We start from the raw sequence: 23,307 nt of genomic DNA, 5'->3' as shown, positions 1-23,307 counted from the left end.
TTTTTCCCTCAAGACTGCTTTGGTTCTTCGGGGTCTTTGTGTGTTTCCATACAAATTTTAAGATTTTTTGTTCTACTTCCATGAAAAATGCTATTGGTAATTTGATAGGGATTGCATTGAATCTGTAAATTGCTTTGGGTAGTATAGTAATTTTCACAATAATGATTCTTCCAATCCATGAACATGCTATATCTCTCCATCTGTTGGTATCATCTTTAATTTCTTTCATCAGTGTCTTATAGTTTTCTGCATACAGGTCTTTTGTCTCCTTAGGTAGGTTTATTCCTAGGTATTTTATTCTTTTTGTTGCAATGGTAAATGGGAGTGTTTCCTTAATTTCTCTTTCAGATTTTTCATCATTAGTGTATAGGATGCAAGAGATTTCTGTGCATTAATTTTGTATCCTGCAACTTTACCAAATTCATTGATTAGCTCTAGTAGTTTTCTGGTGGCATCTTTAGGATTCTCTATGTATAGTATCATGTCATCTGCAAACAGTGACAGTTTTACTTTTTCTTTTCCAATTTGTATTCCTTTTATTTTTTTCTTCTCTGATTGCCATGGCCAGGACTTCCAAAACTATGTTGAATAATAGTGGCGAGAGTGGACATCCTTGTCTTGTTCCTGATCTTAGAGGAAATGCTTTCAGTTTTTCACCATTGAGAATGATGTTTGCTGTGGGTTTGTCGTATATGGCCTTAATTATGTTGAGATAGGATCCCTCTATGCCCACTTTCTGGAGAGTTTTTATCATAAATAGGTGTTGAATTTTGTCAAAAGCTTTTTCTGCATCTACTGATATGATCATTTGGTTTTTATTCTTCAATTTGTTAATATGGTGTATCACATTGATTGATTTGCGTATATTGAAGAATCCTTGTATCCCTGGATAAATCCCACTTGATCATGGTGTATGATCCTTTTAATGTGCTGTTGGATTCTGTTTGCTAATATTTTGTTGAGGATTTTTGCATCTATATTCATCAGTGATATTGGTGTGTAATTTTCTTTTTTTGTAGTATCTTTGTCTGCTTTTGGTATCAGGGTGATGGTGGCCTCATAGAATGAGTTTGGGAGTGTTCCTTCCTCTGCAATTTTTTGGAAGAGTTTGAGAAGGATGAGTGTTAACTCTTCTCTAAATGTTTGATAGAATTCACCTGTGAAGCCATCTGGTCCTGGACTTTGGTTTTTTGGAAGATATTTAATCACAGTTTCAACTTCATTACTTGTGATTGGTCTGTTCATATTTTCTATTTCTTCCTGGTTCAGTCTTGGAAGGTTATACCTTTTTAAGAATTTGTCCATTTCTTCCAGGTTGTCCATTTTATTGGCATAGAGTTTCTTGTAGTAGTCTCTTAGGATGCTTTGTATTTCTGCGGTGTCTGTTTTAATTTCTCCTTTTTCATTTCTAATTTTATTGATTTGAGTCCTCTCCCTCTTTTTCTTGATGAGTCTGGCTAATGGTTTATCAATTTTGTTTATCTTCTCAAAGAACCAGCTTTTAGTTTTATTGATCTTTGCTATTGTTTTCTTTGTTTCTATTTCATTTATTTCTGCTCTGATCTTTGTGATTTCTTTCCTTCTACTAACTTTGTGTTTTGTTTGTTCTTGTTTTTCTAGTTCCTTTAGTTGTAAGGTTAGATTGTTTATTTGAGATTTTTCTTGTTTCTTGAGGTACGCTTGTATAGCTATAAACTTCCGTCTTAGAACTGCTTTTGCTGCATTCCATAGGTTTTGGATTGTTGTGTTTTCATTGTCATTTGTCTCTAGGTATTTTTTGATTTTCTCTTTGATTTCCTCAGTGATCTCTTGGTTATTTAGTAACGTATTGTTTAACCTACATGTGTTTGTGTTTTTTACAGATTTTTTCCTGTAATTGATATCTAGTCTCATAGTGTTGTGGTCGGAAAAGATGCTTGATACGATTTCAATTTTCTTAAATTTCCCAAGGCTTGATTTGTGACCGAAGATACGATCTATCCTGGAAAATGCTCCATGAGCAGTTGAGAAGAAAGTGTAGTCTGCTGTTTTTGGATAGAATGTCCTATAAATATCAATTAAATTTCTCTGGTCTATTGTGTCATTTAAAGCTTGTGTTTCCTTATTAATTTTTTGTTTGGATGATCTGTCCGTTGGTATGAGGTGTTAAAGTCCCCCACTATTATTGTGTTACTGTCAATTTCTTCTTTTATAGCTGTTAGCAGTTGCCTTATGTACTGAGGTGCTCCTATGTTGGGTGCATATATATTCATAATTGTATCTTCTTCTTGGATTGATCCCTTGATTATTATGTAGTGTCGTTCCTTGTCTCTTTAACATTCTTTATTTTAAAGTCTATTTTAGGTCATATGAGTATTGCTACTCCAGCTTTCTTTTGATTTCCATTTGCATGGAATATCTTTTTCCATCCCCCCCTCACTTTCAGTCTGTATTTGTCCCTAGGTCTGAAGTGGGTCTCTTGTAGATAGCATATATACGGGTCTTGTTTTTGTATCCATTCAGGGAGCTTGTGTCTTTTGGTTGGAGCTTTTAATCCATTCACATTTAAGGTAATTATCGATATGTGTGTTCCTATTACCATTTTCTTAATTGTTTTGGGTTTGTTTTTGTAGGTCCTTTTTTTCTCTTGTGTTTCCCAGTTAGAGAAGTTCCTTTAGCGTTTGTTGTAGAGCTGGTTTGGTGGTGCTGAATTCTCTTAGCTTTTGCTTGTCTGTAGAGCTTTTGATTTCTCCATTGAATCTGAATGAGATCCTTGCTGGGTAGAGTATCTTGGTTGTAGGTTCTTCCCTTTCATCACTTTAAATGTATCATGCCACTGCCTTCTGGCTTTTAGAGTTTCTGCTGAGAAATCAGCTGTTAACCTAATGGGAGTTCCCTTGCATGTTATTTGTCGTTTTTCCCTTGTTGCTTTCAATAATTGTTCTTTGTCTTTAATTTTTGTCAGTTTGCTTACTATGTGTCTCGGCATGTTTCTCCTTGGGTTTATCCTGCCTTGGACTCTCTGCACTTCCTGGAGTTGGGTGGCTATTTCGTTTCCCATGTTAGGGAAGTTTTCAACTATAATCTCTTTAAATATTTTCTCGGGTCCTTTCTCTCTCTCTTTTCCTTCTGGCACCCCTATAATGTGAATGTTGTTACGTTTAATGTTGTCCCAGAGGTCTCTTAGGCTGTCTTCATTTCTTTCCATTCTTTTTTCTTTACTCTGTTCTGTGGCAGTGAATTCCACCATTCTGTCTTCCAGGTCACTTATCCGTTCTTCTGCCTCAGTTATTCTGCTATTGATTCCTTCTAGTGTATTTTTCATTTCAGTTTTTGTATTGTTCATTTCTGTTTGTTTGTTCTTTAATTCTTCTAGGTGTTTGTTCTTTAATTCTTCTATGTCTTTGTTAAACATTTCTTGCATCTTCTCGATCTTTGCCTCCATTCTTTTCCCGAGGTCCTGGATCATCTTCACTATCATTATTCTGAATTCTTTTTCTGGAAGGTTGCTCATCTCCACTTCATGTAGTTGTTTTTCTGGGGTTTTATCTTGTTCCTTCATGTGGTACATAGCCCTCTGCCTTTTCATCTTGTCTATCTTTCTGTGAATGTTGAGATGAGCCTCTGATTTAAGGAAGGTCAGTCTGGCTGGTTGCTCTGAGGAAGATGAGGGAAGAGTAAGAGCGGAAGCAGGATGTCACGGAGGAAATGCAGAAGGTGGTGGCTTGGGGTGGGTGGACCTGTTAGTGTTTGAGGGTCACCTGCGAAGGAAGTGGGGGCCGCTGTGGCTCACTGTGGGGTCAGGGACACTGGCGGTGGCGGCTCTGGCAACTGCCCATTGTCGTGGGCCCTCTAGGATGCTGCCATCTTCTCGCCAAGGCCTGGAAAAACATGGAACGCTTCACACATTTGTGTGTCATCCTTGCACAGGGGCCATGCTAATCTTCTTTGTATCATTCCAGTTTTAGTATATGTGCTGCTGAAGCGAGCGCTGTAATATATTTTGAAGTCAGGAAGTGTGAGACCTCCAGCTTTGTGCTTCTTTCTTAAGATTGTTATGGAATAAGTAATTTTTTTAATGTTTAAAACAGTATGTGTTTGGTTTTTGTTTTCAACTTGTCTCTTCTTTTTCCTAGCGCCAGCTCTTTGATTTTAGTTTCCATTCTTATTTTATAATCTCTTTCAGATTTTGTCAACTACTCTACAATGTGTGGTATTAAATCTATTAATGGTTGTGTCTTCTCTTCACTTTCAAATGGTTTTATTTCTTGTGTGGTTTGTAATTTGTTATTGTGAACGCTTGTTAAACTGGGGTTGTTTTCCCCATGTAAGTCAAGCACTCCCTTGTGGCTCAATTTTGCATTCACTTTTGCTTGGGCTTCAGGGATTCAGAAGTAGTAGAGAAATTTTTATAATATCCTCTTGGCTTGAGTTTATTACACTCCCTGGGCATTGTAACTTCTGATGCTGTTTCTCGTGTGAGATTTCAATTTCAAGAAAGATTTTGTTTGTTTTCCATTTAAATTCCCAGCAATTTGTAAGCTTCCTTTTCTCTTTCCTGAGCTGATGGGTAGAGCTCTTCTAGTCCTCTTTATCCAGACAGGGAAATCCTTTCAGGAACTTTGCTCTGTGCGGGATTCTCTTCCTACCTCACACTGCCCCTGGGCCATATCTCCTTTTCCTACCTTAAAGGTAGAACACATCCCTCCTATGCCCCCACTCCCACCCCCACCTGACTCTGTTCCTAGCCCTAGCATCAGGGCTGATATACATACCCATGCCACCTTGGGCTTCTCTCTCAACAGTTGTTAGAATTACCACTCAGGGTTTGAGTTCTTTTTTCATCTTGGTTTCTTAAGGCTTTTCTCTTCCTTGCTCTCCTCTTCTTTCCTTCTCTTCTTTCCGTCCTTCTTCTGAGTTGATTATGTATTCTCTATTATTGCTCTGTGCTTTTACACAGCATTTCTGTGTGTTTTCAGTTGGATCAATAGTATCTGTGTGTGGAAGTGATGGTAATGGAAGGAAGCAACTGAATTCAGCTCATGTTGTCTGAGGATCTTGAGTGATCTTCTAAAAATAAAATATATCTTGTCATCCCCAAGTTAAAGCCTGCTGATGACTTGCTATTGCACTTGGATAGTTAAACTCCAAAGTCCTTATTTTGGCTTAAAGTGTCCCATATGAGTTGACTCCTATCTCCCTTTGCAACCAGAGGTTATGGTACTTCCCCCCTCATTCAAAGCAGCCTTCTTTCTTTCCTTAGAGTTGTTGCTTCTGCCTGGAATGGACGTTTCCATCCAGATGTCAGATGACAGAATTTTCACCTTCCTAAAGAGGCTTTCCCTGGGACTTCCCTGGTGGTCCAGTGGTTAAGAATCCGCCCTCCAATGCACGGGACCCGGGTTCAATCCCTGGTTGGGGAACTAAGATCCCACATGCCACGGGGCAACTAAGCCTGTGCGCTGCAACTACTGAGCCTGTGAGCCACAACTAGAGAGCCCGTGCACCACAACTACAGAGCCCACACACTCTGGAGCCCATGCACCACAACTACAGAGCGCTACAGAGCTCTGGAGCCCGCACGCTACAACTAGAGAGAAGCCTGTGCACCGCAACAAAGAGCCCGCGCGCTGCGATGAAGATCCCATGTGCCACAACTAAGACCCGATGCAGCCAAAAATAAATAAATAAATAAAATTTAAAAAGGCTTTCCCTGACTACCCTACCAAAGTACGACCCCACTCCTTCCTCTAATATCACCCCGATTCATAGTCTTCATGATACTTATCACTATGTTAATTAATATTAATTTAAGTTTTTACTTGTTCATTATTCATTTTGGAGGCCAGTTGGACAGCGGTTGCTGATGGAGAAGCAAAGAAATAATCAGGGATGAATCCTAGATCTGGGGCTTGAGCAAGTGAGCAGATGCCTGTGAGAGAAATAGGTATGGGATGGAAATCAAGAGTTGTTTTTAAAAGGCTCATGTTAGAGATTTCTATTCTTCATCCTAATGGATACATCAAGTGGGAAGTTGCATATAAAAGTCTGGAAGTCAAGCGAAAATCAGGGATGGACATAAAAGCTTGGGCATCATCAGCATACAGATAATATTTGAAATCATATGACAGTAGTACCCAGGGAAAGAGTGAAGAGTCATTAGAAAAGAGAAGGTAATACATCTTTTAAAGCAATCACCAATGTGGCATAGTCAGAGCTGCAAGGTAATTCCATTGAACAAATATGCAAAAAACAAGGGAGGGCCTTTTGATGAAGAAATTAAGCAGCATGTTCCAAACTTTATTTAATTAACTTACCTCTTACTCTTGTCAGTGGGAAGTTTGGTGCATGGAAACTCCAGTGATGGTCAGTGTAGATTTCCAAAGGAGGAGAAATAAACTTTCTTGACTCTGTCTCCAACAGAACTTGACCAAATGTACACAAGGATTTCATGAATATTGATTCGTTCCTTCTTTTCCATAGGAATCGGTGTGGGGTATTCTGACAGAGATGACACATAGGTTTTGTCCAACACAAACAGTTATGTTAGAAATCTCTGGGAAGCTTTGTCTTGGCAGTATCCCTGAAGGCTAGAGAATGGACCAGAAGAGAATTTTCTTCTCTCCTTATTTTGGGGAGACTAAATTATACAGTTAAGCAAGTTATTTGGACTTCAGAGGAGCAGAGTAGTACTGAATTTCTTCAGACAATTTAGTTCAAGGTGGGAATTATGCTCTGTTGTTTTGAGATATGTGATAAGGTTGAAAAATTGTCGACTGTGGTCCTCGTAATAGAATGAACAGGCTCTCTGTCTGCTCTGAATTCCTTGAGCTACAGATCAAATCTTGCTTTTAAATCTAACTTACTTACTACTCTCATTGTCTTCTAGACTTATTTAGGCTATAAAAGGTTTGCCTAGAGGTATGGATTGTTTATGCATATGGTGTGGCTGCAACTTGCAGTATATCCATGCCTTTGCTTTATGATTTCAGTCAAAACAAAATTAAAGAATCATAATCTCCTGTGTTCAGGAAGTAATGAGGAATATTTTAACGTTCACGTTTTCATAGATCTTTTGTCAAGAATAGGACTGAAGTTCCAAATGAGATGCATTTTCTATAATGCATGTGGTGGCCCGTCCTGAAATAGCTATTGTTTTTGTCATTCTGATTTGTTGGGCAGACAGTTGAATATTAAACAATAAAAAATAAGTTTTTGTACATGACATTCCATTTTTGGATAACCAGCAACCAAAATTCCCAGGCATTGGGGTTAGTATATTCATCTCCACAGGTGTCCAGAAATGAAATGAAATGTCACCTAAAGCAGTAGACACATTTCATTGCTATTACACCTCAAATTTCCTCCAGTAAAATAGTTTATTAAAATTAAATGAAAAACCAAAAGCTGCACAATGGTTGTTCCAGCAGCTTTAATGGGTTTTAGGATGGAGCACACTCCCTACAATTCTGCAGTGGATATTTTATTATGCCCAAGACAGTTATTTTGAGAATATTATACTATTCTTTCCTCATCTTTTTGGCTGTGTGTTGAATCAACTAAATTGCAACTTATAAATTTCTGCTTAAAATCTCTGAGAAAATAGCTTTTGTTTCTATTTATAGGTACAGTATATACTTCCTGAAAATGTTTTCCCTCTCTCCTAATCATTCTCTCCTTTCTCATCATCTAGTTGTTCATTTAGCATATATTTATTTATGTGCTGTGTTACTGTGTTCATTCTTAGGGATAATCAAAGTTCCTAGGCCCTTATGGAGCTTATAATTTAGCCAAGTAGTCACATGACAACAAAACAACAGCGACAGAAACAGCTTCTTATACTTATTAAATGTTTACTATTTGCCAGATATTATTCTAGGTGAGGTCCTGTATTAAATCACATAATCATTACTCTAAGATGTGGGAAAGTCCTATGAGATAGGTTCCATTATTATCCCCATTTTATGGAAAAGGAAACACAGCTGCAGGGAAGTTTTAAGTAACTTACCCAAGGTCACATGGCTAGAAGTGGCACTAAAGATACAAGGTAATGAGATATAGGATGTTAAGGATATTGTGAAGATCTGATATAGAGGCTCCTGACCTGGTGTCTTAGTCTGCTCAGGCTGCCATAACAAAATACCATAGGTTGGGTGTGGGTGTGAAACAACAGAGATTTATTTTCTCACAGTTCTGGAAGCTGGAAAGTCCAAGATCAAGCTTTGGCAGGGTTCAGTTTCTGGTAAGGGCTTTCTTCTCTGGCTTGTAGATGGCTGCCTTCTTCTTGTGTCCTCACATAGGAGAAAGAGAGCAAGCTTTCCAATATTCTTCTTTTAAGGGCACTAATCCCATCCTGAGGGCCCCCTCCTCATAACCTCATCTAAACCTAATTACCTCCCAAAGGCTGTAGCTCCAGATTCTATCACATTGGAGGTTAGGGCTTCAACACATGAATTTTGGGGGGACATAATTCAGCCATAGCGCCCGGTTTTAGAAGTTTTCCAGGTCAAGGATTACAGACCCCTCTCCAGATGAGAAATAATGTTTAACAGCTATGAATAAGACTGTTTAAAAGATATCTATCTTTGCTAGATCCCAAAAGAATTATAATGGGTTACTATGTGGATTAGCTTTTTAAGGCCTTTAAGCCTTGGTTTTTTAATCTATAATTTGGGAGGAGAGTTGTATACTTACATATATACAGCATTTCTATATGTTAACAGTATATATTTTCATACATGAATATATATGTGAATGGTAAGGTGTGCATGTATGTGTGTGGGGCAGTCAGTGATCTTTTTTGGTATTTTCATATGTGAAGCACTTTTTTAAAAATAAATTTATTTATTCATTTATTTACTTTTGGCTGTGTTGGGTCTTCGTTGCTACACGCAGGCTTTCTGTAGTTGTGGTGAGTGGGGGCTATGCTTTGTTGCGGTGCGCGGGCTTCTCATTGTGGTGGCTTCTCTTGTTGCAGAGCATGGGCTCTAGGCATGCAGGCTTCAGTAGTTGTGGCATGTGGGCTCAGTAGTTGTGGCTTGTGGGCTCTAGAGCACAGGCTCAGTAGTTGTGGTGCACGGGCTTAGTTGCTCCACTGCATGTGGGATCTTCCTGGACCAGGGCTCGAACCCATGTCCCCTGCATTGGCAGGTGGATTCCTAACCCCTGCGCCACCAGGGAAGTCCTCATATGTGCAGCACTTTTTAAAGTGCTTTTTAAAGCACTTGGTAAAGTAGATGTGTTTTATCTCACCTGATCATCACAAGTGAGGTGTTATTTTTATTGTCATTTTTACATGTGTAGAAATTGAAGCTAAGAGATCAAGTTTCTTTCCTTTTCAAGGTCTTGCATACAGTTGGTACGTGGCCAAGCCAAGGTAAGGTACAAGCCACAGACTTCTGATTCTGGGTCAGCACTTTTCGTCTGCCCCATGGCTGCCTGGTGCTGGTGTACATTTTGCCTGACACCTGGGCTCTGAAAAAGATATTTATTCTCTTGTATGCTCAGCTGACATTTCATTTTGCTTCCTTGCCATCCATGACTACACCACAGTGTTCAGTGTTTCAGTACATTTTTGAAGTATTGATTTTCAGCTGGCCCCCATCTCAAAGACCCTACCACACACCCATTTCTATTTGCCTCACTTCAGCTCACCATATATTGTTACTAAGAGTTCCTGGTTTACTCTCGCTCAGTTTACATGCAGACTTGCAGAGTTTTACCGCAGCTCCAGTACTAGGAAAACAGCCGAGTTTCAAAAATGGGAGCAGGTTTTGCTGATTTTTAAGGTTAAAACAATCCTCTTTATACATGTAGAAATATATGCATTTGAATCGTTTCATAAAATCTATACATTGGGTCATATCATAATACCTTTTTTTAAGTGAAATATTTTTTCTTTATTTGCCCTTACCTACTTTCCTGACCCATGTCAGCCTCCACCCCCAGCTAGTCCATGTGTATAATCTAGCATGTGCCCTTCCAAATAATTCTCAGTGCTCAGCTTGTAAAGTCACATGTTTATATATGTGTGTGTTTTACAAAAACAGGTCATTGTTCTACAAAAATGGGTTCATATTCTTACATGCGCTTTACATCATCTTTCTTTTTTCTTTCAACATGAGATCATGGAAAATGCTCCAGGTCAACTGTCAGAACTCTAGTTATTCTTTCATTATTTTTAAGTTCAGAATGGAAAATTTAAGACATGTACAAAGATAGAGAAAATAATATGTTGAATCCCCATTGCCCATCAGCTGGCTTCAACAATTGGCGTTTTATTAATCTTATTTCATCTATTCTTCCTGACTTAAATTTTTTCTTTCATTTATTTTTTGCTGGAATATTTTTTTAAGCAAACCTAGACTTTGTTATTTTTATGCAGTAAACACTTCTGTATTTTTCACTAACAGAGATGTTTTAAAAAACATAACCATATACCATTATCAGTTAAAATTTATAATGGTTCTTTAAAATCATCTATTATCCAGTTCATGTTCAAATCCCCCCAGTTGCCTCAAAAATGTCTTTTTTCAGTAGTTTGTTTGAGGATTCGAATGCCAAACATTGCATTTTCCTGATAAGTCTTATGAATCGCTTTTAAATTTATGACAGTTTTCCCTTCCCCTCCCCCTTTAATGCCCCAATTATTGAAGAAACCAGGTTATTTTCTTTGTAGAACTTCCCACCTTCTAGATTTGGCTTATTGTAGCCTTATGATGTCACTTGACACATTCTTCTACCACGTTTTTCCTTTACATACTTACTTGAATATAGAGGATTGACTAGATTCAGGTTCAGTTCTTTTATTTTTTTATTAATTATTTTTATTTTTGGCTCTTTTGGGTCTTTGTTGCTGCGCATGGGCTTTCTCTAGTTGTGGTGAGCAGGGGCTACTCTTTGTTGCGGTGCGGGGGCTTCTCGTTGTGGTTGCTTCTCTCGTTGTGGAGCACGGGCTCTAGGCCCGCAGGCTTCAGTAGTTGTGGCACATGGGCTCAGTAGTTGTGGCTTGGGGGCTCTAGAGCGCAGACTCAGTAGTTGTGGCGCACAGGCTTAGTTGCTCTGTGGCATGTGGGGTCTTCCTGGACCAGGGCTCGAACCCGTGTTCCCTGCATTGGCAGGCGGATTCTTAACCACTGCGCCACCAGGGAAGTCCAAGTTCAGTTCTTTTAGCAAGAACACTTAATAGCTGGTGCTGTCTGCGCACTTCCTCTTGCATCAGCATTGGGAAGAATAGAACATTGGCTGGCCCGCTTTAAGTGACACTGAAATTCATCAGTGGGTTCAAGTGTGGTCAGCTTCCTCTCCCCAGTATAAACTTCCTCATTAACCTTTCCTAATGGTTTTAGCATTCAGAATTGAACATTAGTTACATCCATTATTTCACTCAGAGTTGAAAAATGATTTTTCTATATCTATTAATATTTTTCTGCATTTATTGTCTGGAATTCTTCTATGAAGACCTCTCCCTTGTCAATCATTGGTAATCCCAAAAAGCAGTTGTATAGGAAAGGCAGAATAAAGGCTTGATCCTTTCCTTTTATTTGTCAATTTTATGAAAAATGAGTTGGTGCTTTAACAACCCCCAGTGATAGTCAGTTACATATTTGGACTTGCAGATTTTCATATCTATATGTTTTATTTGAAGCTATTATTTTATTCGATGTTCAAATGGTTCCATCCTTAGCCAATGGAAAGCCCTCAGATTTTCTCCTTTTGTCTTCTTTTAATAAAACCCCAGTAATTCATGTTTTCCATGCTTTCTGGCACAATAAGGTATACTAGACTTAGTACATTTTCTACACCAGATCTAGATTGAGTCATTTCTCCAAGTAGGAATGTTCCCTTTTAGTGGAAAATGATATTTAGAGACCACAATCTTCGTTCTAGAAGTAAATTTATTATCTTTTTAATGGGTCTGTGATACTCTGTGACATACCGTGATATATTTAACCATTCTCCATTGCTGTCATTCACCTTTCCCCCAGTTTTGTTAGATTCTGCCATTCAATTGCAAAGCCATATAGAAGATACAAGAAAACTGTTTAAGAAACTTGCTATGGTCCTTGTATCATTAACAGAAATTGAAAAATTGAAAACCAGTACTAGGAGAGTTGAAATTCTTAATAGAAATCTGGTAACCAAAGAGTTCTTGGGCATTATGTGAGGACTAAAGGAAAATAACACTTCTTCAGGTAGATAAAGAATTTCTCCTCTACTTCCTGGAGCTTATCTTTAACAAGATGAGAAGCTGATACTCTTTTCTCCTTTCCTCTTTTGGAGAAGAATTTTCCTTCCTTCCCTCAGGGATCTTAGTGGAAACATATTTTCTGTTTGCTTTTTCTAACTGTGCTTCTGGCAAAGGGATGCACACTAGCTCTCCAAGTCATGAAGCAGCTTGGACCCCTCGTCAGCCCCATACAACTTTGGATGGAGGTGCAGCTGTGTGTCATATTGGCAGTACATTTTATTCTTGCAGAGGGCATTATGGCTTTTTTGATTCTATGTTTTATTTCTTTGCCAATCATCAGACAGTGTGCAGTGGAGGAAACAAAATTTATTGAGAGCTTTAGGCTCTGTGACTAGCAATAACCATTCCTGGCTGGTTACAAAGTTCCCCAGATGCACCATGGTATATAACCCTGACTTTCTAGTTCGTTGTAAAATCACAACACTACACTAACTCTGCCAACTGGCCTTCTTTTCAGTATCTACATAAAAAAGAAAGATAACACTCTATATATGGTTGGTAACACTCTTTTGATAATAAAGCTTTTGATAATACTGATTGACTTTACAAAAAAACTTTTATGGTAGTATAATATACATTACAGAAAATTACACATAAAGTACAGCTTGATAAATTTCTTCAAACTGAACACACTCATATAATCAGCATTTGGATCAATAAATTGTTCATTATAAGCACCCCCAAAGCCTTGTTATGTTCCTTTCAGTATCTCCCCTTCTACTTCCAAGGACAGCTATCGTCCTGATCCCTAAAAGCATAGATTACTTTTCCCTGGCTTTGTACTTATATAAATGGAATAGTATAGTATATACTCTTTTGCATCTGGCTTATTTCTGTAAACATTTGTAAGATTCAACCATATGAATATGTGTAATTGTAGATCGTTCATTTTAACTGTCATATGGGGTTCTGTTGTGTGTCTCTACTACAATTCATGTATCCATCTTCTGTTTATGAGCATTTGGGTAGTTTCCAACTTGGGGCTATTAAAATAATGTTGCTATCAGCATTCTAGTACATGCCTTTGCTGAACATACATGTGCATTTCTGTTGGATCTACACCTAGAAGGGAAAGTTATGGTCACAGTGTATGCAGTATGTTCTGCTTTATTAGATAATGCCAAATAGTTTTCCAAAGTGGTTGAACCAAATCAAACACCCATCAGCAGTGTGTGAGACCTCACTGAGACTTGGTATTTTCCATCTTTTTCATTTATATGTATATATTTTTTTCCTTTTTAAATTTTTATTTTTTATTGAATGGAAGATTCTTTAAATTCTACAGTGCTTTACAATTTTCAAAGGTTTCTCACACATGATTTCATATGATCCCATAATAACCACCTTTTTTCCCCTACCCCTAAATTGCCCCTCCCCACTGTAACCACTGGTTTATTCTCTATATCTGTGAGTCTGCTTCTTTTTTGTTTTGTTCACTACTTTTTTGTATTTTTTAGATTCCACCCATAAGTGATATCACACAGTATTTGTCTTTCCCTGTCTGACTTATTTCACTTAGCATAGTGCCCTCCATGTCTATTCATGTTGCTGCAAATGGCAAAATTTCATTCTTTTTTATGGCTGAATAATATTCCATTGTGTATATATATATATATGCCACATCTTCTTTATCCATTGATCTCTTGATAGACACTTCGGTTGCTTCCATACCATGGCAATTGCAAATAATGCTGCTATGAACATTGGGGTGCATGTATGTTTTCGAATTAGTGTTTTTATTTTTTTCAAGTATATACCCAGGAGTGGAATTGTTGGGTCATATGGTAGCTCTATTTTTAGTTTTTTGAGAAACCTTAATTTATATATATATATATATACACATATATGTATATACTTCTGAGTGGAAAGAAGATTCCCAGAGTAGAGAAGACTTTCTAATACCAACCTCCAGGTTCTGTCTGAAGTGTAGCAATAGTTATGGGGTAGTTTAGGCAGGGTCTCTGACAACACCATAATTTATCTCATTGATGATGAAGGATGGGCCAGATGGATACAAACAGCTTTTGAATACCATCAAGGAGAAGAAGCCTATGAATTTACTGACTTTAGAGAGCAGTCAACTGTTGCCTTCTGATGTTTATTATTATACAAATTTTATGACAAAAATAAAGACAGTAAAAAAAAATTCACAATTCCATAACTGTAACACAATAATAATACTTGAGTTCACTCATCCACAAACATAGCTGAATTATATATGGTTGTAATCATAATCTAGACATAATTTCATATGATGCTTTTTTGAACTGAATGTTGTATCTAAAGACTCTCTCATGTTGTTTCAGTATTTCTTTATTATAAATTTAGATTGCTTCCAAAGTTTTACCATTCTAGAGAGGTCTGTAGAAAATATCTTCATCAGCTTACCTTTCCTTTTTTTAAAAAAAATTCTTTAGGCTAAATTCCTAACAGTGGGATTACTGAATAGAAAATTATCTTTTTTTTTTGGCTCTGGATTTATCATACGTCTTTCCAAATGGCTCTCCATAATTTATGCAAGTGGAATCCAGTCTTCTTGGAAACCAAAAGAGCTTAGTTTTACTTATAGCAACACACACTTTGTTAGGTTCATGAACAAATAAAATGTACAACATATTGTAAAAGTAAATTCCTTGCATATGGAAGATTTAAAAGTTCTTTCTTTATTTGTAATATCCAAATCTGGGAACAATCCAAATTTCCACTAGTAGATCAATAGATATCTAAATTGTGGTACATCCATATAATGGAATACTGTTTAGCAATTAAAAGGAAGGAATCATTGATACATGGCAACATGGATGAATTACAAAATAATTATACTCAGTGAAAGAAGCCAGACAAAAAAGAGTACATATTGTATGATTCCATTGTATTATCTCTAAAAAATGGAAACTAATAGTGACAGAAAGCAGATCAGTGATTGCCTGGGGACACTGAGGTGGGGGTGGAGAGGGGCAAGAAGGAAAGATTACAAAGGAGCACATGGAAAATTTGGGGGTTGATGGATATGTTTACAGTAAGTCCCCTACATATGAACGAGTTCTGTTCCAAGAGCGTGTTCATAAGTCCAATTTGTTCATAAGTCCAACAAAGTTAGCCTAGGTACCCAACTAACACAATCGGCTATATACTGCTGCTTTTATGCTTGCTTCCGGACATCCTGGGCTTGAAATAAAGATACTGCACTACTGTACTCTATACAGTACAGTACAGTAAAGTACACAAAAGCACAACCACTTGTAGAGGAAGCACACATGACAGTGTACTCCAGATATGTGAACTAACTTATGTGATTGGACATGCCAACCCACGTTCGCATCTTTGAAAGTTCGCAACTTAAAGGTTTGTATGTAGGGGACTTACTGTACGTGATTGTGATGATAGTTTCATGAGCATACAGTCGGTTCTCCATATCTGCAGGTTCTGTATCAGCAGATTCAACCAACAGAGGATCAAAAACGTTGGGAAAAAGAAAAAAATTCCAGAAAGTGCCAAACACCAAAACTTCAATTTGCGATGCTTTAGCAGCTATTTACATAGCATTTACATTGTATTTACAATTACTTATATAGCATTTACATTGTATTAGGTATTATAAGTAATCGAGAGATGATTTAAAGTATACGAGAGGGGAGACCTCAAGATGGTGGAGGAGAAAGACGTGGAGATCACCTTCCTCCCCACACATACATCAGAAATACATCTACATGTGGAACAACTCCTACAGAACACCTACTGAACGCTGGCAGAAGACCTCAGACTTCCCAAAAGGCAAGAAATTCCCCACATACCTGGGTAAGGAAAAAGAGAAAAGGAAAAACAGAGACAAAAGAATAGTGACAGGACCTGCACCTCTGGGAGGGAGCTGTGAAGCAGGAAAAGTTTCCACACACTCGGAAGCCCCTTTGCTGGTGGAGACGGGGGGTGGGTGGGGGAAACTTCGGAGCCATGGAGGAGAGTGCAGCAACAGGAGTGCAGAGGGCAAAGTGGAGAGATTCCTGCACAGAGGATCAGTGCTGACCAGTACTCACCAGCCTGAGAGGCTTGTCTGCTCACCCACTGGAGTGGGTGGGGGCTGGGAGCTGAGGCTCAGGCTTCGGAGGTCAGATCCCAGGGACAGAACTGGGGTTGGATGCGTGAACACAGCCTGAAGGGGACTAGTGCACCACAGCTAGCTGGGAGGGAGTCGGGGGAAAAGTCTGGAACTGCCAAGGAGGCAAGAGACCATTGTTTCGGGGTGCATGAGGAGAGGGATTCAGAGTACTGCCTAAGGGAGCTCCAGAGACAGGCATGAGCTACGGCTATCAGCATGGACCCCAGAGATGGGCATGAAATGCTAAAGCAGCTGCTGTAGCCACCAAGAAGCCTGTGTGCAAGCACAGATCACTATCCACACCTCCCCTCCTGGGACCCTGTGCAGCCTGCCACTGCCAGGGTCACGTGATCCAGGGACAACTTCCCCGGGAGAACACACAGTGCGCCTCAGGCTGTTGCAACGTCATGCTGGCCTCTGCCGCCGCAGGTTCACCCCGCATTCCATACCCCTCCCTTCCTCCGGCCTGAGTGAGCCAGAGCCCCCTAATCAGCTGCTACTTTAACCCCATCCTGTCTGGGTGGGGAACAGATGCCCTCAGGTGACCTTCACAGAGGCAGGGCCAAATCCAAAGCTGAACCCCAGGAGCTGTCTGAACAAAGAAGAGAAAGGGAAATTTCTCCCATCAGCCTCAGGAGCAGTGGATTAAATCTCCACAATCAACTTGATGTACCCTGCATCTCTGGAATACCTGCATAGAAAATGAATCATCCCAAAATTGAGGTGGTGGACTTTGGGAGCAACTGTAGACTTGGGGTTTGCTTTCTGCATCTCATTTGTTTCTGGTTTTATGTTTATCTTAGTTTAGTATTTAGAGTTTATTATCATTGGTAGATTCATTTATTGATTTGGTTGCTCTCTTCCTTTTTCTTTACTATATAGAGATATATATATTTTTCCTTTTTCTCTTTTTGTGAGTGTTTATGTGTATGCTTCTTTGTGTGATTTTGTCTGTATAGCTTTGCTTTTACATTTGTCCTAGGGTTCTGTCTGTCCTTTTTTTTTGTTTGTTTGTTTGTTTTTAGTATGGTTTTTAGAGCTTGTTATAATTGGTGGATTTGTTTTTTGGTTCTGTTGCTCTCTTCTTTCTTTCTTTTTTTTTTTTCTTTTTTTAATTACTTTAATTTTTGTTTTTAATATTAAAAAAATTTTTATTTTAATAACTTTCTTTCCTTCCTTCCTTCCTCCCTTCCTTCCTCACTCACTCCCTTCCTTCCTTCCTTCCTTTCTTTTCTTTCTTTCTCCCTTTTCTTCTGAGCTGTGTGGCTGACAGGGTCTTTGTGCTCTGGCCGGGTGTCAGGCCTGTGCCTCTGAGGTGGGAGAGCTGAATTCAGGACATTGGTCCACCAGAGACCTCCCGGCTCTATGTAAAATCAAATGGTGAAAGCTCTCCTAGAGATCTCCAACTCAACGCTAAGACCCAGGTCCACTCAATGACCAGCAGGCTACAATGCTGGACACCCTATGCCAAACAACTACCAAGACAGGAACACAACCCCACCCATTAGCAGAGAGGCTGCCTAAAATCATAATAAGGTCACAGACACCCCAAACCACACCACCGGATGTGGTCTTGCCCACCAGAAAAACAAGATCCAGCCTCATCCACCAGAACACAGGCACCAGTCCCCTCCACCAGGAAGCCTACACAACCCACTGAACCAACCTTAGTCACTGGGGGCAGACACCAAAAACAATGGGAACTACGAGCCTGCAGACTGCAAAAAGGAGACCCCAAACACAGTAAGTTAAGCAATATGTGAAGACAGAGAAATAAACAGCAGATGAAGGAGCAAGGTAAAAATCCACCAGACCAAACAAATGAAGAGGAAATAGGCAGTCTACCTGAAAAAGAATTCAGAGTAATGATAGTAAAGATGATCCAAAATCTTGGAAATAGAATAGAGAAAATATAAGAAACGTTTAACAATGACCTAGAAGAACTAAAGAGCAAACAAACGATGATGAACAACACAATAAATGAAGTTAAAAATTCTCTAGAAGGAATCAATAGAATAACTGAGGCAGAAGAACGGATAAGTGACTGGGAAGATAAAATAGTGGAAATAACTACCACAGAGCAGAATAAAGAAAAAAGAATGAAAAGAATTGAGGACAGTCACAGAGACCTCTGGGACAACATTAAACGCACCAACCTTTGAATTATAGGGGTCCCAGAAGAAGAAGAGAAAAAGAAAGGGACTGAAAATGTTTTAAGAGAGTATAGTTGAAAACTTCCCTAATATGGGAAAGGAAATAATGAAGTCCAGGAAACACAGAGAGTCCCATACAGAATAAATCCAAGGAGAAACACGCCAAGACACATATTAATTAAACTATCAAAAATTAAATACAAAGAAAAAATATTAAAAGCAGCAAGGGAAAAACAACAAATAATATACAAGGGAATCCCTATAAGGTTAACAGCTGATCTTTCAGAAGAAACTCTGCAATCCAGAAGGGTCTGGCAGGACATATTTAAAGTGATGAAAGGGAAGAACCAACAACCAATATTACCCAGCATGGAGCTCATTCAGATTTGACGGAGAAATTAAAACCTTTACAGACAAGCAAAAGCTAAGAGAATTCAGCACCACCAAACCAGCTTTACAACACATACTAAAGGAACTTCTCTAGGCAGGAAACACAAGAGAAGGAAAAGACTTACAATAACACACCCAAAACAATAAAAAGTGGTACTAGGAACATACATATCGATAACTACCTTAAATGTAAATGGATTAAATGCTCCAACCAAAAGACATAGACTGGCTGAATGGATACAAAAACAAGACCCATATATATGCTGTCTACAAGAGACCCACTTCAGACCTAGGGACCCATACAGACTGAAAGTGAGGGGATGGAAAAAGATATTCCATGCAAATGGAAATCAAAAGAAAGCTGGAGTAGCAATTCTCATATCAGACAAAATAGACTTTAAAATAAAGACTATTACAAGAGCCAAAGAAGGACACTACATAATGATCAAGGGATCAATCCAAGAAGAAGATATAACAATTGTAAATATTTAGGCAGCCAACATAGGAGCACCTCAATACATAAGGCAAATGATAACAGCCATAGAAAGGGAAATCGACAGTAACACAATCATAGTAGGGGACTTTAACACCCTGCTTTCACCAATGGACAGATCATCCAAAATGAAAATAAATAAGGAAACACAAGCTTTAAATGATACATTAAACAAGATGGACTTAATTGATATTAATAGGACATTCCATCTAAAAACAACAGAATACACTTTCTTCTCAAGGGCTCATGGAACATTCTCCAGGATCATATCTTGGGTCACAAATCAAGCCTTGTTAAATTTAAGAATATTGAAATCGTATCAACTATCTTTTCCGACCACAATGCTATGAGACTAGATATCAATTACAGGAAAAAATCTGTAAAAAATACAAACACACGGAGGCTAAACAATACGTTACTAAGTAACCAAGAGATCACTGAATAAATCAAAGAGGAAATCAAGAAATAACTAGAAACAAATGACAATGAAAACATGACCACCTCAAACCTATGGGATGCAGCAAAAGCAGTTCTAAGAGGGAGGTTTATAGCAATACAGTCCTACCTCAAGAAACAAGAAACATCTCAAATGAACAACCTAAACTTACACCTAAAGCAATTAGAGAGAGAAGAACAAAAAAACCCCAAAGTTAGCAGAAGGAAAGAACATAAAGATCATATCAGAAATAAATGAAAAAAAATGAAGACAACCGTAGCAAAGATCAATAAAACTAAAAGCTGGTTCTTTGAGAAGATAAACAAAATTGATAAACCATTAGCCAGACTCATCAAGAAAAAAAGGGAGAAGGCTAAAATCAACAAAATTAGTAATGAAAAAGGAGAAGTAACAACTGACACTCCAGAAATACAAAGGGTCATGAGAGATTACAACAAACAACTCTATGCCAATAAAATGGACAATCTGGAAGAAATGGACAAATTCTTAGAAAAGCACAGCCATGCCAGACTGAACCAGGAAGAAATAGAAAATATAAACAGACCAATCACAAGCACTGAAATTGAGACTGTGATTAAAAATCTTCCAACAAACAAAAGCCCAGGACTACATGGCTTCACAGGCAAATTCTGTCCAACATTTAGAGAAGAGCTAAAACCTATCCTTCTCAAACTCTTCTAAAATATAGCAGAGGGAGGAACTCTCCCAAACTCATTCTACGAGGCCACCATCACCCTGATACCAAAACCAGACAAAGATGTCACAAAGAAAGAAAACTACAGGGCAATATCACTGATGAACATAGATGCAAAAATCCTCAACCAAATACTAGCAAACAGAATCCAACAGCACATTCAAAGGATCGTACACCATGATCAAGTGGGGTTCATCCCAGGAATGCAAGGATTCTTCAATATATGCAAATCAATCAATGTGATAAACCATATTAACAAATTGAAGGAGAAAACCATATGATCATATCAATAGATGCAGAAAAAGCTTTTGACAAAATTCAACACCCATTTATGATAAAAACCCTCCAGAAAGTAGGCATACAGGGAGGTTACTTCAACATAATAAAGGCCATATGTGACGAAGCCACAGCCAACATTGTTCTCAATGGTGAAAAACTGAAACCATTTCCTCTAAGATCAGGAACAAGACAAGGTTTTCCACTCTCACCGCTATTATTCAACATAGTTTTGGAAGTTTTAAGCACTGCAATCAGAGAAGAAAAAGAAATAAAAGCAATCCAAATCGGAAAAGAAGAAGTAAAGCTGTCACTGTTTGCAGATGACATGATACTATACATAGAGAAACCTAAAGATGCTACCAGAAAACTACTACAGCTAATCAATGAATTTGGTAAAGTAGCAGGATACAAAATTAATGCACAGAATGCACAGAAATCTCTTGCATTCCTACACACTAATGATGAAAGCTCTGAAAGAGACATTAAGGAAACACTCCCATTTACCATTGCAACAAAAAGAATAAAATACCTAGGGATAAACCTACCTAAGGAGACAAAAGACCTGTATGCAGAAAAGTATAAGACAGAAAGAAATTAAAGATGATACAAACAGATACAAACAGATGGAGAAATATACCATGTTCTTGGACTGGAAGAATCAACATTGTGAAAATGACTATACTACCCAAAGCAATCTACAGATTCAATGCAATCCCTATCAAACTACCAATGGCATTTTTCACAGAACTAGAACAAAAAATTTCCCAATTTGTATGGAAACACAGAAGACCCCGAATAACCAAAGCAATTTTGAGAAAGAAAAACGGAGCTGGAGGAATCAGGCTCCCTGACTTCAGACTATACTACAAAGCTATGGTAATCAAGACAGTATGGTACTGGCACAAAAACAGAAATATAGATCAATGGAACAGGATAGAAAGCCCAGAGATAAACCCACGCACCTATGGTCAACTAATCTATGACAAAGAAGGCAAGGATATACAATGGAGAAAAGACAGTCTCTTCAATAAGTGGTGCTGGGAAAAGTGGACAGCTACATGTAAAAGAATGAAATTAGAACACTGCCTAACACCATACACAAAAATAAACTCAAAATGGATTAAAGACGTAAATGTGAGGCCAGACACTATAAAACTCTTAGAGGAAAATGTAGGCAAAACACTCTATGACCTAAATCACAGCAAGGTCCTTCTTGACCCACCTCCTAGAGAAATGGAAATAAAAAAAAAATAAACGAATGGGACCTAATGAAACTTAAAATCTTTTTTTTTGCACAGCAAAAGAAACCATAAACAAGACAAAAAGACAACCCTCAGAATGGGAGAAAATATTTGCAGATGAAGCAACTGACCAATGATTAATCTCCAAAATTTACAAGAATCTCATACAGCTCAATATCAAAAAAACAAACAACCGAATCCCAAAAATGGGCAGAAGACCTAAATAGACATTTCTCCGAAGAAGATATACAGATTGCCAACAAACACATGAAAGGATGCTCAACATCACTAATCATTAGAGAAATGCAGATCAAAACTACAATGAGGTATTACCTCACACCAGTCAGAATGGCCATCATCAAAAACATTTACAAACAATAAATGCTGGAGAGGGTGTGGAGAAAAGGGAGCCCTCTTGCACTGTTGGTGGGAATATAAATTGATACAGCCACTATGGAGAACAGTATGGAGGTTCTTTTAAAAACTGAAAATAGAACTACCATATGACCCAGCAATCCCACTACTGGGCATGTACCCTGAGAATACCATAATTCAAAGAGTCATGTAGCACAATGTTCATTTCAGTTCTATTTACAATAGCCAGCACATGGAAACAACTTAAGTGTCCATCAACAGACGAATGGATAAAGAAGATGTGGCACATATATACAATGGAACATTACTCAGCCATAAAATGAAATGAAATTGAGTTATTTCTAGTGATGTGGATGGGCCTAGAGTCTGTCATACAGAGTGAAGTAAGTCAGAAAGAGAAAAACAAATACCGTATGCTAACACATATATATGGAATCTAAAAAAAAAAAAAAGGGTTCTGAGGAACCTAGGGGCAGGACAGGAATAAAGACGCAGACATAGAGAATGGACTTGAGGACATGGGTAGTGGGAAGCGTAAGCTGGGACAAAGTGAGAGAGTGGCATGGACATATATACACTACCAGATGCACAATAGATAGCTAGTGGGAAGCAGCGCATAGCACAGGGAGATCAGCTCGGTGTTTTGTGACCACCTAGAGGGGTGGGATAGGGAGGATGGGAGGAAGATTCACGAGGGAGGAGATATGGGGATATATGTATTTATATAGCTGATTTACTTTGTTATAAAGCAGAAACTAACCATTGTAAAGCAATTATACTCCAATAAAAATGTTTAAAAAAAAGAAATTAAAACTGAGAAAAATTTAAAACATTAATTCATTTAAAAATAAGTTAATTACATTTTAACATAAATTTTTGTTAATGAAAACTAAGTAAACT

At 38.2% G+C, this 23,307-nt stretch overlaps 1 long non-coding RNA gene and 1 other non-coding gene across 11 annotated transcripts in view; one reads left to right on the top strand and one right to left on the bottom strand.

Moving 5' to 3' along the window:
- LOC133076138 (uncharacterized) overlaps nucleotides 1–23,307 on the top strand; it is a 318,595-nt gene that overhangs the window by 20,492 nt on the left and 274,796 nt on the right. The gene's annotated exons all lie outside the window — the stretch shown is intronic.
- LOC133076702 (U6 spliceosomal RNA) lies at nucleotides 3,865–3,971 on the bottom strand. Its single transcript, XR_009697591.1, has one exon. It is a non-coding gene; the product is annotated as a U6 spliceosomal RNA (small nuclear RNA).

Source organism: Eubalaena glacialis, chromosome 16, assembly GCF_028564815.1.
Source record: "Eubalaena glacialis isolate mEubGla1 chromosome 16, mEubGla1.1.hap2.+ XY, whole genome shotgun sequence".
NCBI classification, from domain to species: Eukaryota; Metazoa; Chordata; class Mammalia; order Artiodactyla; family Balaenidae; genus Eubalaena; species Eubalaena glacialis.
Note: the sequence above shows the minus strand (reverse complement) of the source record. Positions and strands in the feature narration are given on the sequence as shown.